General features: G+C 48.3%; 1 protein-coding gene and 1 pseudogene across 7 annotated transcripts in view; one reads left to right on the forward strand and one right to left on the reverse strand.

Annotated features, from left to right (window-relative positions):
* JAZF1 (JAZF zinc finger 1) overlaps positions 1-16,232 on the forward strand; it is a 186,828-nt gene that overhangs the window by 84,754 nt on the left and 85,842 nt on the right. The gene's annotated exons all lie outside the window — the stretch shown is intronic.
* On the reverse strand, positions 6,746-8,323 carry LOC102772475 (annotated as a pseudogene).

Genomic DNA, 16,232 nt, shown 5'->3' on the forward strand with positions numbered 1-16,232 from the left:
ATCTCATAGGAAGGACTCTAGCTTGTTTAATATCACTGTTGTGAGAACTGATGAATACCACTGAGCTAGATTCCTCCATATTTTGCAAGTTGTAGAAATCTGCCTACAAACCCTTGTACATTACCAACATAAAAAAACCATCGCTGTCCCTGTTGCTTATACCTTGGTCATAAATGCCCTCACATGCCTGAAGTGATCTTCAAAATATGAGGCTGTTGGGACTATTCCAACCCTTGGAAAGTCACATTTGTACAAATGCTAAGTTATCACTGTGAAGTAATTAGAAGTTATTTACTAAGGTTTCCATTTGGGTTCTTTTTCCTTAGGCATTGTAGTGTACTGGGGAAAATTAATGTAGAAATAATGCTCATTTGGACCTTAAAGTCTCTAATATTTATTGCTAGATTTGTTTGATTAGATGGGACTTATGTGAGGGGGGGGAATAAAATATTTTCTGCCTCCTATATAAATTTTACCCAGTACCAGCATGTAGTTTTTATTGACCATCCTTTGGTGATAGCTGGATCACCGTGGCATGAGAATAGAAGAAGAGAAAGAAGAGTAAATAAGATGCTCAGATGTAAGCACCCCTGGGTCTTATAATCTCCCAGGAAAGCCTCTCAGGGAGTTTCTCTGCCTGGGTCCCCGGAGTTGCAGATTGTCCTCCTTACCTCCCAGCTGAGCAGCGCGCATCACCCTTGTTAACACATGGACCTCAGCGTCTGTGCCCCCAGCATCCTCTCTAGCTTTTTGGCATCCCTGTCAGCCTCTGCTACAAGTTGACCAAAGATGTAGGTAAGATGAGGAAAGAGAAATAGGAAGGCAAGTGGAGGCCAACCCTGGAGGCTGGAGGCCAGGTTGGCTGGCTGAGATGCCCAGCTGTTAGTCATCAGAGTCTTCGTCTCCATCTCCAGCCAGTCTAAGGCAATGCTGGCGGCAGGTACTGTGAGCAGCCAGGTGGGAATCAGTGGGCAGAGGCCTAATAAATTTTCATCAAGTATTCCAAGGCTTTGATCCACAGTGAGGAGTGGATGTGATGGCAATTTATTACCATATGTGACTGGTGATGTAAATAACCAAATAGAAGGAGAGAAAGAAGAGTAAATTTGCTACGTTTCAAATTTTATAGTTGGTTGGTTTACAGATCATCACGGATCAAAGAGAAAAAATTAAGGAGTATGGACTTGACTAAATTACATGAAATGTCAAGAAATAAATGTTATATTAAAGCAGGTTCATTTGAAAGAAGCAGATGCCCTTGTGAGTCACAAATAGCAAACACAGCAAACAAAATTACTGCCTGGTAGATTCCTGATATACTAATTGTTCCTATTGTATTGTTCTTTATAGATGGCTACTATTACATAATGATTATAAATCCATTAGAGGAAAAGTACTTCCAGTGATAAAATTGAACTGTGAGCAGAGAGCAAAATACACAAGACAGTTATTTTAATTTTGGAACCATTTTAAATTAGAACGCATTTAAAACTATTTTTGCAAACATTTGACATAGAAGTATCCTCATGGAATAGTGAGTACATAATCTTTCCTACTAGCAAACAACACAAGCAGATACTCTCTGAAAATAATCAAAATGCACTGCTAGGGTCTTTCCACATTAAGTGTTCAGGAATCTGGAGAAGGGTCTGCTTCGAAAATGAATAACTAGACATGAAATGTAAATGTGGGAGGCATGGGGGAGCCAGGTGAGGTTCCACTTTCTAGTAAAGTGAGCTCCCTGAATCTCCGGACCCAGGGCTTTTTATTCCCACATTTTGCCCTTTAGCAAAGCAGATATACATATCAAAGGTAAGGTTTGGTAAACAATAAAGGACCATCAGGTTGGGGGAATGGCCCTCAGCAGTCTGGCAGCAGGGGAGAATATGCAGATCTTCAGCCCCGCTGAAGGTGTCCATCAGCCTTCTGAGAAACTTCTCGCATTTATTATGCTAACTATTGGACTTTGCTTCCAGCAGTGCACATGCTTTATGAGGTAAAATGGCACATAAAACAGACATAAACTTTTTATCTTCACCTGAGAGGGGCAAACCAAATTGTTTCATGATTCCACTCTAAAATGATCTAGACTTTAACCAAGTTTTCCTAAAACAAAATAATACACCATTTCTGATTAACTGCAGTGGTCACAGAGAGCAAGGCTATTCAGAACATTTCCCCCTTAGGGCAGAAGCATTTGTTGGTAGCACATGTTTGTGAAGTAAAGTGACTTGCTGCCCAAGCAAGAAAAACCCACACCCACGCCCAGGCACATCATAATTAAAAAGCCAAAAATTAAAGACAAAGAATATTAAAGGCAGCAAGAGAAAAGCAATTTATTACCTACAAAGGAGTTCCCATAAGGCTGTCAGTTGATTTTTCATCAGAAACTCTACAGGCCAGAAGGAAATGGTATAAAGTATTCAAGGTAATGAAAAGCAAGGATCTGAAACCCAGACTGCTATATCCAGCAAGGCTATCATTCAAAATAGATGGTGAAATAAAGAGTTTCAAAGACCAAAAAAAAAAAAAAAAAAGGCTAAAGGAGTTTATTATCACCAAACCAGCATTGCAAGAAATGTTATAGAGACTGCTATAAAAATAAGAAGAAATAGAAAACCATAGGCATAAATAATTAAAATGGCAATAAATAAGTACCTACCAATAATAACCTTAAATGGATTAAATGCTCCAATCAAAAGACATAGGGTAGCTGTGCCCTCTCGCAGTCTGGGACCCCTCAGGAGATAATGACCTGCTGGCTTAGGCCTGCTCCCGGGTGGCAGAGGGCAGGCCCAATCCCTAGGTGCAGCCCCTGGTCGGGCTCAGAGCAGGGCCGATTGGGGAGGTGGGGCGCCGCCCCTGTCATGCACAGAGCAGGGTCGCTCAGGGGGTTGGGGAGCTCCCCTGTCACTCACAGAGCAGGGCCAATAGGGGAGTTGGGGCACCGCCCCCTGTCACACACAGCAGGGCGGATCAGGGGGTTGGGGCGCCGCCACTGTCACACTCAGGGCAGGGCCAATGGGGAGGTTATGGCTCTACCCCGTCACACACAGAGCAGGGCCTGTGGGGGCGGTTGGGGCGTTGTCCTCGATCACCCACAGAGCAGGGCCAATCAGGGGGTTGGGGCGCCGCCACTGTCACACTCAGGGCAGGGCCAATGGGGAGGTTATGGCTCTACCCCGTCACACACAGAGCAGGGCCTATCAGGGGGTTGGGGCACCGCACCCTGTCACACACAGAGCAGGGCGATCAGGGGGTTGGGGCACCTCAGCCTGTCACACACAGAGCCGCAGGGCGATCAGCGGGTTGGGGAGCTCCCCCCTATCAGGCACAGAGCAGGGCTGATCAGGGGGTTGGGGCGCCTTCCCCTGTCACGAACAGAGCAGGGAGGTTGTCACACACAGAGGTTGCCCCCTGTCACTCTGATCCCCGTGCCAGGAGGCCTTGGGGCTTCACTGATCCCCGTGCTGGGAGGCATATTACCCTTTTACTATATAGGATAGAGGCCTGGTACATGGGTCGGGGCCGGCTGGTTTGCCCTGAAGGGTGTCCTGGATCACGGTAGGGGTCCCCACTGGGGTGCCTGGCCAGCCTGGGTGAGGGGATGATGGCTGTTTGCAGCTGGTCACACACCCTTCAGGGTGGGGGTCCCCACTGGAGTGCCTGGCCAGTTTGGGTGGGGGGCTGAGGGCTGTTTTCAGGCTGGTGGGTAAATGAAGCTTCCAACCGCTCCTTTTTTTCTTTTTCTTTTTATTCTGGGCCACCTTTAGCTCTAAGGCTTGGCTCCAGCTCTTAGGCCTCCGCTGCTGAAAGCAGGTTTCTGGCCGTTGTTTACCTTCTGTATTTGAAACAATGTTGCAATCCTGCTGGCTGAAGCCCGTGGACTAAAGCAGGTTTCTGGGGTTTTGTTTAGCTTCTCTATTTGTAACGTAGTTGCTTAGAGTTGCAGCTCAGAGGCCGGCAGCAGCAGGCGGGGAATGTTGGAGTCCTCCATCACTGAAGCAAGCAAGCCTCATGTTAGCTTTAAGCTGCCTGGCTGCCGGCCGCCATCTTGGCTGGCAGTTAATTTGCATATTGCCCTGATTAGCCAATGGGAAGGGTAGAAGACGTACGCTAATTACCATGTTTCTCTTTTATTAGATAGGAAGGATAGATAGAACAGGACCCAGGAATTGACCCAACCCATTACCCTCAATTATTATTTGACAAAGGAGCCCTAGCTGGTTTGGCTCATTAGATAAAGCATCAGCCTGAGAATTGAAGGGTATCAAGTTGGATTACAGTTGGGCACATGCCCGGTTTGCGGGCTTGATCCCCAGTAGGGGGCATGCAGAAGGCAGCCCATCAATGATTCTTTCACATCATTGATGTTTCTCTTTCTCCCTTTCCCCTCCTCTCTTAAATCAATAAAAATATTTTTTAAAAAAATATTTGACAAAGGAGGCAAGAACATACAATGGAGTCCAGACTGTCTCTTCAACAAAGAAGCATGGAACAGAGTGAAGAATCTGGGATGGAAGGCAGTGGAGGGTGCGTGGGTGGGAGATAATAAATAAATAGGAACAAAAACAAAACAAACAGAAATACAGTCTCTTCATTAGTGGTGCTGGGAATATTGGACATGTATATGCCAAAAAAAAATGAAACCAGACCACCAACTTACACCATACACAAGAATAAACTCAAAATGGATAAAAGACTTAAATGTAAGTCATGAAATCATAAAAATCCCAGAAGAAAATCTAGGTAGTAAAATCTCAGACATCCCTCATAGCAATATGTTTGCTGATACATCTCCTAGGGCCCCAGTCGGCAAACTGCGGCTCACGAGCCACATGCGGCTCTTTGACCCCTTGAGTGTGGCTCTTCCACAAAATACCGACTTCTGCGCATGGGCCACAAAGTTTCAATCGCATTGTACATGCGTGCCTGCACGTGGTTATTTTGTGGAAGAGCCACACTCAAGGGGCCAAAGAGCCGCATGTGGCTCGCGAGCTGCAGTTTGCTGACCACTGTCTTAGGACAAGGGAACAAAGGAGAAAATAAATGGAACTACATCAAAATAAAAAGTTTGCACAGCAAAATAAACCATCAGCAAAATAAAAAGGGAGCCCACTGTATGGGAGAACATATTTGCCAATGATACATTTGATAAGGGTTTAATATCCAAAATATATAAGGAACTCATACAACTTAACAAAAGGAAGACAAACAATCCAATAAAAAAAGTGGGCAAAGGACCTAAATAGACACTTCTCCAAAGTGGACTTACAAATGGCCAAGAGACATATGAAAAAATGCTCAAAGTCACTAATCATCAGAGAGATGCAAATTAAAATGACAATGAGCTATCACTCACACCTGTCAGAATGGCAACCACCAACAAATCAACAAATGACAAGTGCTTGAGAATGTGGAGAAAAGGGAACCTTAGTATACTGCTGGGGGAAATGCAGACTGGTACAACCATTATGAAAAACAGTATAGAGTTTCCTCAGAAAATTAAATATGGAACTGCCATTTGACCCAGTGATCTCACTTCTAGGAATATATCCTTAAGAAACTCGAAAGAATATATGCACCCCTGTGTTCATAGCAGCACAATTTACAATAGCTAAGATCTGGGAAGAGTCCTAGTGCCCATCAGTAGATAAGTGGATAAAAAAAGCTGAGGACCATTTACATCATGAAATACTATGTGAGAGAGCGTGGATAGACCTGGAGGGTATTATACTAAACGAAATAAGCCAGTCAGAGAAAGACCTCACTCATATGTGGAATCTAAAGAACCAAATAAACTGATAAACAAAATAGATTTAGAGACATAAAAACATGAAACAGACTGATGAATCTCAGAGGGAAGGCGGGGGTGGGTGGATAGGAAGAGATTAATGAAAGAACTTATATTAAGATAATTATTTTTTAAAATTGACCTGCTGCCCTTCCATATTGGAGTAATGAATAGATCAATCATTTACAACCTCAAGGACTGACACAGCCAAAACCCTCCTTTGCCTTTAGAGTCATAATTCCTCTAAGTCTAAATCTCTGTGTATCAATATATGTGTGATTGAGGTTAAAAAGCAACTTTGGAGCCACTCAGTGGCTAGAACAGTGGCTCCCATGTATGGCCCTTCCTCAGTCACTTAGGGAGATCTTTTTATTTTTTTAATACTTGACAATTTTATTGGTAAAAAAATGTCCTCTGGAGTGACAGCAGTGTTTTTCCTCAGTCTCCCCCTACCCAGAGTTCCCGGGACAGGGTGGGACGTACCATCTAGCCACAGCACACCCACACACATACACATGCATACACACAAACAGCTACAGCCACCAAAATAACCAGCAAATGAGCTGGCACATGTGGGAACATGCTATCAAAGAGGTCAGAATTCCACGTGGCGACCTGTGCCCCAAGATGGGGAAGCCAGGCAGGCTTCCAGGATAAGGCGTGGAGGATGCTACTTCTCTATCTTGCTGTTTCCTAACCTTGGGTGGGGGCAGGAGTTGAGGACCAGGGAGATTTGGGGAGACATTCATACCCACATACACATATATCCCAGTAGCAAGGCCTCCCAGATATGGGGTTGGGAAGAGGTAGGTTGGGAAGGGAGACTGGGGCCTGTGTTTCCCCATAGTTTACGGGCAGGGCTGCTAGAGAATGAGTTTGTCCGTTGATCCATCTCTCATGACTTGAATATCCAAAGTGCCCCAATAGAGCAGGGAAGGTCCCTGCTGGGGCTTACATGGCTAAGCTCTTCTTGGAGCTGCCAGAATCCTTAGATGGTCTTGAATAGTGTCTGAAGATCGGCATTGCAGCAACAGAGCCGTCACTCTTCACCTGGAGCAACTGGGGCACTGAGCCACTACTAGCCTCTCCCCGATCCACCAAATGTTGGAGGATTCCCGCCCCAAAGGCATCACCTTCCACGTTGATGAGCGTACAGGTCCGGTCCACTAGCCAGTCCACAGCCAGGATCAAGGAGAGGTCAACCGGCAGGTTGACTGCCTCAAGGATGATGGCCAGAGTGAGGACACCTCCAGCAGGGATGCCCGCGGTGCCCACGCTGGAGGCGGTGGCCGTGATCAAGATGGTGGCGATCATCACTATATCCAAGGGCCTCCTGTTGGCCTGCGCAATGAACACCGCAGCCACACACTGGAAGAGGGCGGCTCCGTCCATGTTGACAGTGGCCCCGATGGGCAGGATGAAGTTGCAGATGTTTTTAGAGATGCCGTTCCTCTCCACGCACTGTATGGTCAGCGGCAAAGTGGCGGAGCTGGAGGAAGTGGCAAAGGCCATGGCCAGGGCTGTCAGGATGCCCCACAGGAAGCGGTAGGGGTTCTTCCTGGTGAGGATGAAGTACAAGAAGGGCAGCACCAGGAGCCCGTGGATGCCGTGGCCCAGCATGATGCACAGGACGTACCTGCCGACACTGGTGAAGAGCTTGTTTATGTCCTCCATCTCCATGACCTTGCTGGCCACCAGGAACAAGACGCCCACGGGGGTGTACCACATGATCCAGGACACCATCTCCATGGTGGCATTGTTGAAGGAGGTGAAGAAGTGGATGAGTATCTCTCCGTTCCGCCCCAGCTTCCGCAGGCACACGCCAAAGGCCATGGAGAACACCACCAGGCCCAGGATGTTTGTGCCCTCCACCTGGTGCCCCACAGGCACCTTCATCTTGGTTCCGTAGAAATCTCCGTCTTCGTAGTAGGTCGCATACGAGCGGAAGGTTGCAGTCACCAGGTTGGACGGGAATACATTTCTCAGAAGATCCAGGATAGAATCCAGCACCGACTTGCCGGAGTCCTGCGGGACGGAGGGGCTCCCACCCGTGTCGTTTTGGGCCTCGGCGAGGGCGGCGCCGGGCTGCAGAGCCATCGCCAGGCTGATGCCGATGATACACCCGATCAGCGTGGAGAACAGGAAGAAGAGGAGCGCCCAGCAGCCCAGGTGCCCGAGCACGCCCGGGTCCAGGCTGGCGGTGCTGCTGATGAGGCTGCACACCACCAGCGGCAGGATGACTACGCGCAGCATGCGGAGCAGCAGCTCCCCGGGGAAGGCGAAGGCCGCCAGGTGCGAGGGGCCCAGCATGGTCACGCCGCCGGCGTTGGACATCCCCAGCCCCAGCAGCACGCCCCCCAACACGAACAGCATGGTCATCAGCAGCAGCAGGTTGGTGCGGAGGCAGCTGAGCACCGGGTTCGAGGGGGGGCTGCCTCCTACCGCGCCTGGTTTGCCCCGTTTCGGTTTGGCGGCGTGCTCCACCGCCCTAGACCCTCTGGGGTCTCCATGTGGTGGTTCGGCCAACATAGTGAACGCCCCAGGGCTTCTCAGCGCCTGGAAGCAGGGAGAGCGGGCGGCGCCTGCCGCCTGCCGAGGACGCCGAGGTCCCTTAGAGCTGCGAGTTGTGAGTTGCCTAGCAGCCATGCGGGGGAGGGGCGCTGGAACGCTGAGGTTCCCGGCACTGTGAGCTCACAGCGCCCGCGTTCCTGGCCATTGGAGATGGGGAGTCCGAGGCCCCAGGGTGGGTCCGCAGCCCGAAAGTTGGGAATTGGGAGCGCCTGGGTTTCCTGGCTCTGGGAGTGAGAATATGAGAGTTTCTCACGCTGGGACCTGGGGTCCTGGGCTCGGGGAGGTCTTCCAGGGACGAGTTGTTGGTGGCGCAGATCCCGGGCGCCTGGATCCTGGATCCCAGAGGCAGGACCTGGGGTGCCTGGGTCCTGGAAGCGGAGGGTTCGGGAGGCTAAGTGTGGGGGCTTTACAGAGAGCTCCGGGAAGAGGGGAGCCAGGCCGCCCACTGGGCAGAAGGTGGTCCTGGGTCCTGGATCCCGGGACACTGCAAGATCCCAAAGTGCCTTCGGTTTACCATAGCAAATAGATGGTCTTTGGGTTAAGTCTTCAAAACTGTATGCTTACGTGGTGTGTAGTAACTAGAATATTGAATTCCCCTTCTGGACTGAATAATGAAATTTACTAGAGGATTAGACAAAGCTTTACCTGTGAGGTTTTGGAAGGCAGCTGTGGTTGCCAGTATTCTGAGGACTGTCCCAGATTCCAGGATCACTCATGAGCTCTCCAAACTTTGTTTCTTTCAAGAAAGGTCTCTTAGTTCCAGGCCAGTGCTTCTCAAATTCAAACTACATACAATCACATAGGACTGGGTGGAAGCCAAGAGTCGTTACATGACAAGTACCCAGGCTATGCTGATACAGCTCATCCTGAAAACTCCTGATGAACCAGACCCCTGATGTGTGTTGCTTACTGCTCAGGAGAGCAGCGAGTAGTCCCAAGAAAGGGACAGGTATAAGCAGACGTGGTTGGGGAAGCAGTGGTAACTTTCAGAGAGGAGGATGGGAAAGTGCTGAAAAGATCCAACGTGCCAGGGAACCTCGAGCCCTGGGACGGAGAGGGCTCTGCAGGTCTACCTCAAGGTCAGAAGTCAGGCGGGGCGCTCAGAAGGAGGCTCAGTGGGGATAATCAGGAGAGATTTTCACAATCTAGAAAGTTCCTGCTGGGCATGGCTTACTGGACTTCCCTGGATACTATATGCACTAGCACTGACACAATTTTGTATAAAGCCAGGATCCACACCCTCTATTCTGTTTAGAGTAGTATCTTCTTGTTTTACTTAGTTTTTCTAACTGTGAGCCCAGCAGCTGAATGTTTAAACTCTGGCCCTGGAAGATTTTTTAAAAGCTTTTTTTTTTTTTTTTTTGCCAGGGAAGCGTTGCTCAGTGGTTGAGTGTCGACCTATGAACCAGGAGGTCACAGTTCAATGCCCGGGTTGTGAGTTCAATCCCCTGTGTGGGGCGAGCAGGAGGCAGCTGATCAATGATTCTCATCATTGATGTTTCTATGTCCCTCTCCCTTCCTCTCTGAAATCAATAAAAATATATTAAAAGAAAATAAAACTTTTTTTTTCAGTGCCTCAGAAGTACCAAACTGGATTCTCAAATATATCCCCAAATATTTGAGATGGAAGGACTATAGCAGTGATGGCGAACCTTTTGAGCTCGGCGTGTCAGCATTTTGAAAAACCCTAACTTAACTCTGGTGCCGTGTCACATATAGAAATTTTTTGATATTTGCAACCATAATAAAACAAAGACTTATATTTTTGATATTGATTTTATATATTTAAATGCCATTTAACAAAGAAAAATCAACCAAAAAAATGACTTCGCGTGTCACCTCTGACACTTGTATCATAGGTTCGCCATCACTGGACTATAGTCTTGTAGGTCTTCTGATAGTTTTAGGATGGCATTGTTGACAATGCATAGTGGGGAGGTGTCAGAGATTGCTTCCTTGAAATGCAAAATGTTAACAGTCCCATCATAGTTGATGGTAGGTTTCCAAAAAGGGTGTAGAAAAACAAATTAGGCAAGGGTTTCCTGCAGAGCCCAACGATCCACAATCTTTTTCTGCCCCTTGGAAGGACAGTAAGGACCCAAAATAGAAATGAAGCTCCCTGGGCTGGCTTTGCTCACAGTGCTGGAGGGCTAACTGCTGACATGTGTTTTTACGGATACGCCTGTTAATGGAAACAGCTTCAGGCAAATGACAGCACCCAAGGTTCTCGTGTGACCCCTGCACGATTTTTGGACGAACGTGACTTTACCAAAAACAATAAATGAAATCCTGCGTCCATATGCTGCAGGCAAGTTCAAGGAACTCTTTTGTTGGCCTGAGACCAGGAGTGGGAAATAAATAGCAGGCGTAATTAAATTTTAAGATGTGGTCAACATTATAAAATGAAAATTGATAATAGCTGCTCAAATCTGGCATCTGCATACAAAACAAATTATAGAGTTCACCATTTAAGTCACAGTTTGTATTTCAGATTACTTAATTTTTCAGTAGAAGTGTGTCGACAGGCATATTCTTCATAATAGGCAGCCAAAAGGCAAACGGTTGATGTCCAGAGAAATAAGGGATCGGTCTGCAGGCAAGCACAGGCCTGTGACTTCCAAATGCACTGCTGACTCGGCCTTCGAGCCACACTTTCCGATGAACTGGGTTCATGCATAGAGATTTGGATACAGAGGATACAATATGGCTCTCATAGCTCGTCAGGTACCCACATTGTGTTCCTTGTTACCAAGTGTTTGGAAAGATTTAGTTCCCCCTGTAGTGTTCAGAGAGAGTTAAATGCTGTCGGACCATTAAGCTCTGCCCAGTGGGGCAATAATTTTCACACGAAGCTTGTCTGTAGGGGATGTGTTTCCATAGTTTCCTGGAAACCTTGTGTGGAATGTAAATGCGTGCTTAAGGACACACCAAGGAGGGACGTGGTACCAAGCAATTTCCACATCAACAATGCATGGTGTCATAGGAATCAAAGGGAGTGTGAAAGTCAGGAGACGGACATAGCCCTTGAGGTTTTATTCCCAGCTGAAATCCAGGCTCACCAGGCCAGAACAACGTGATGAGACGCTCAGGGTGTGGAAAACTGGGCCACTGGGGACCTCTGTGGGCCACGATAAGTCTCAGCTCCTACCCTAGGGAAAGTGCTGTGGACCGCACCCCAAATGACACTTGGCAGCACTCATCAAAGAAAATGTAGGCGCACTTACTTTATTGGGAAACAGCAAGGGCTCGTGCGGGGAGGTGGCTGACCTCAGTGCTGGAAGGAGAACTAGCCCACACACTGTTTATGAAACACTTGATTTACGCCCTCGTGGCACTGACTTGGCATCCTCTCGAGGGAAAGACTTGCTTCCTGATTTGCGATCATCGGTGAGGGAAGTAATAATGAGCCAGGCTCGAGGTGTCGGGGAAGAGGGGACACAGGATTTGAGAAGGAAATGCTCGTGATCCTTTCTTCCATCTCCCCTTGCATCTCCACATCTGTTGCCTGGGGACTCTCATCTGGGCCTCGTTAGCCATCCAGCCACACAGCATCTGGCTTGCTTAGCAGTGGAGGTGCTACACTGCTGTCCTTCCCCCTGCACGGTTCCCCCTGAATCCTTATTGCAAGCTATCCTGGGTGTGGCCACTGGGGACACGTCATATGGCGGTCACCAAACAGGATGGATTCTCTGTCCTTCGCACATAGGCCACATGATCCAGATGTAAGAAACGTGGACATGTGTATTTTAGGCATTCGCTTGAGATGGTGCCCTTCTGATCTGGGAAAATTCAGAACCATTTCTGAGGAGGTTGCTTCAAGTGATGCTTGGAACCCATATACAACTCTGGGTTATTGACAGGTCAGCCTGTGGAGAGCGGGCAGGTGAGGCAGGAAGGTGGTGACGAGCAGTGATGTTGTTTCCACTCAAAAAAGGATTCTGTGGGGTAAAAGCCAGGGGAGAAGAGGTTTGTGCCCCCAAAATTACCACCAAAGGCTGAAAATGCTTGAGGTCCTGTGACAAATAGAGCTCTCCTCACGTCACTCCCCATGAAAAGACCGAGGCTTGTTTCAGATTTAGCCCCTGCTCTTGGACTCTGTGGTTTGTCACAGCAGGGAGCCAAAAGACTGTATTTCTTTTTCCTTATAATTAAAACTAGAGGCCTGCTGCATGAAAATTCATGCACTGGGGGGGGGTCCCTCAGCCTGGCTTGCCCCCTCTCACAGTCCAGGAGCCCTCAGGGGTGGGAGGTGACCTGGTGATCAGAGGAAGATGACGCCCTATCACACTTCTGCTGCCGCCACTGCCGGCAGCACAAGCCTGGGCCAGCCCTCGGGTGCCACCATTTTTGAAGGTGGGGCAGTCAATTAGCATATTCCCTCCTTATTGGCTATGGGTGCTGCCATCTTTGCAATGGCATGAGGGTCAATTAGCATATTCCCTCTTTATTAGATAGGATGCCACATAGCAGGGTAGCATGACATTCTCAGGCCAGTGTCAACCTCTCCGGCCCTTTCTACTAAAAGCATCTGTCCTAAAATACATCATGAGGTGTCCCTCCTATTTTGGGAAGTGGGGGCATTGGCTCTCAACTCAAGCCTGGGACTGGAACCTACTAGCTGTGGGATGTTGGGCAAGTCCTTTCACCTCTCTGCACTATTTCTTGGTCTCCAGGGGGAAGGTGAGAAGAGGGTTATTGTTGGATTAAACAATGTAAAGCACTCCCACAGTGACTGGCCTGGAGTAGATGCTCAATTCAGTCAACACTCCTGTTACCGAGATAGGGCGCACAGTGTGTGCTTCGGATACCCTTCGAGAAGAGTCTCATCCTTGGAGTGAGTCATTTAAGGCATTGGCACCTATAGGCCTGAGGCTGAGCTAAATGGTCTCCAGCTCAGCTGTTCTCTTTAGTTCTGACCATGGATGGCAAAGGAGGCAGGATTCATGGAAGACATTGATCAGGGCACATAGCCAGACCTTCATGAATGTTGCTGGTAACGTTTGTTATCTGCTCTCTTGGTTCTGGGAACAGAAATAGGCAAAGGGGGAGAACGTTAACATATTCATCACCTACTATGTGATGGCACCAGGCTGAGTGTTTCTACACTTGGTACCTCTTAATCCTCACCCCCGCCCCCAAAGCCCCTTCAGTGAGGTGCACAGGGTCGGCTCCATTTTCCAGTTGAAGTGATTTATTCAAGTCACAGCAAGTAAGTGACAGAGCTGAAATTGAACTCAGATTTGATCCCAGATGCCCTGAAATATTGTAGACTTGTGCAATTCCGTGTCTCCACCTCTCCAGCCCCGGCGTTCAGTGGCTTCCCTCCTGTGGGTCATGCATACGCTGGCGTAAATTTCAAAAACAGCTCATTCTTCCTGCTGGACAGGCCATAAGTAAGATGCATCATAATTAGCCGTGTCTGATTGACCTCCTGTTGTCCTAAGCTGTAGCCCCTAATTGTACGGTGGTGGGGGTTTTGCTGTGGCTAGTTTCATCATTTTGACAGCTTGCTAATAAAAGGTCACCCCAGGTACAGAAGCGCTCTGATTTACATATGGCGAGTAAAAGGGCATTATGGGAAGTCAGCATCTAAGGTAGGCCTGCGCATTTGTTGCTATTGACACCCATGCTGAGATTCCATAATTGACAAGAAATGCTATTATTAAGCAGATCTGTTGAGATAATTAGCACTCAGGGTTGCATTTTTAATCGGACTTGAATCAGATAATTTATCACAGCAGTAGCAAGCTGTCAGGGCCGCACAATAAATACTCATTAAGGCTGAATAAAGATTAACGGCAGGCTGAAAGAAAATTAGGCCAAATGGTAACATTTGATTGTAATATTTACAGTGCTAATTTGGACTGATATTGGCAAAAAGATCAGATCCCCAAATCGGGCTCATTTATGAAGGAAGAGGAGAGGAGATGCTATGTTGAGATGGCCTGAGTGGAAATTTTTTTAAAGCTTGAAATCTAAACTCCTAATTGATGCCCCACCCCCCAAAAAAAAGAATTTTGAAAGGCTCATTTGGCATGACTGTTCCAGGAGCCTGGGTACCTCTGCATGAATAAGATAATAACTCTAAACAGAGAAATTGTGCCTCTGAAAGGCGTGCCTAATTTGCTAACATTAATCAGATACTGTACTTCTAATTTCATGCAACTCGCTTGTCTCTGGTTCATACATGGGCAGTTTATGGCGTTTCAAGTTAATTAGAAACACCTACCATTAAAAACATGCAATGTCTTTAAAGGGAAAAGGAAGTCATTTCAGCCCACTGTATTCCCAGGCCAAGACATTTATGTACTTGCTGATAATTTACAGTACACTAAAGATAGGGAAGCAAATGAGAACATTAGTATTTATGAATACAGTAAATTATGTTGACAAAACCAGTGTGAAAGGTCAGATCCAGAACCCATAGTAAATGTGCAGTTTGTTTATCAAACTGAGAGGCTTGGGTTTTCATAGAAAATGAATTTCAAGGGCTGCCACACAGGTGTGAAATCCCTCTGAAGACCAATGGCCCAGGCAGCTGCTGGAGCCCGCCCCGCCCCAGAACCAGCAGTCAGTGGCTGGTGTGGGCCATCCTGGTGACTGGGTGCCGTCACCAGACTTGAGGGATTTCGGCCACATCGCTGCCGTCATCAGAGAGGCTTTGTTAAAAGCCTACTGGTGCTTCGCTGTCATTCTCTGTAGGAAGATGTAGGTGAACCCCTGAAGCAGAGAGAGCTCGTGTGCTGTGCACAGGTATGCAAGCTGCAGAAGTAAAATGAATTCGACTGAAGCAGGGAATGGAGGTGGGTCTAGGTCACAAAGGGCATGTAAGGTAGTGATGGGACGGGCGAAGGGTGTTTGAGGCTAGAGGTCAGGAGCAACTGAGGGTCTGGGCCTGAGGACAGGCAGAGGAGAGGGGAGAGGAGAGGTGTGAAGGCGTTGGGTGGCCATGCAGGAAGGTGTCTTCTCTTTCATCAGCCTTCACAAGGAGCTTAACCAAATAAACACTGAAGAGGACTTAGTGTTCCTGGGTTCGTTTCGAATGGCACAGACAAGGGGTGCTCAGAACTGGGACAGTGTTCCCTGACAAGCAGGTGAGAGGCAGACAGGAGGACCAGGGCAGGGCTCAGCCTTCCTTCTTCCCGGGATCCTGGGAGCTGCTCGCTGCTGTTGCACTGGGGGTCCTGGCCCACCCTGCAGTGTGACTCACTGCCTGCCTCAGTCCCTCAGTCCTCAGACCCGTCTTCATTGGTGGCCACAGAATAAGCTTTCACCCTTAGCTAGAAAGTGATGGGGGTAATTACAGGCAAAAAGGAAAACAGCCCCCAATTCTGATTTACTCATCTCAGTAACCATAGCATGTAGACTTCATGATGGGAGCGCAGGGATGAAAACCGGCCTGAGTCCTCACAAAGGTTCTCATGAAGTTGGGAGACAGCCCAGTAAGTCCCTGTGTAACAAGTCCTGTGGCGAGTGCCCGATGTAAGAAAGTCAACATCAGGGTTGCTGCTGGCAAGGGGGCAGCAGCCTGTGGCCTTACCCACAGGGCCACCCCACCTCTAAAAGGCCGCCTTAGTGCTTTGCTAAGCCTGCTCAGTGCTGAAACTGCCGTAAGAGGGACGTGGAGGGGAACGAAAGGCCGAGGTGAACTGGCTGCCAGGACAGGGCACAGGGCCATCTGCTACAGCCCGCACCCTCTCTCCAGATCCAGCGCCCTCGAGCCTGGCTGGCCGCTCTCCGAGTCCTGGGGCCAAGGCAGTGCCTGGGAACTGGACCCTGGAAATAAGTGAGGCTTTCTCTCCTATCCTGCTCTCCATCCCACTATTATCCCCCTGGTTCTCAGTCCTTACCCAGCCCCCAAGCCACT

This window comes from Myotis davidii, unplaced genomic scaffold (genome assembly GCF_000327345.1).
Source record: "Myotis davidii unplaced genomic scaffold, ASM32734v1 scaffold168, whole genome shotgun sequence".
NCBI lineage: Eukaryota > Metazoa > Chordata > Mammalia > Chiroptera > Vespertilionidae > Myotis > Myotis davidii.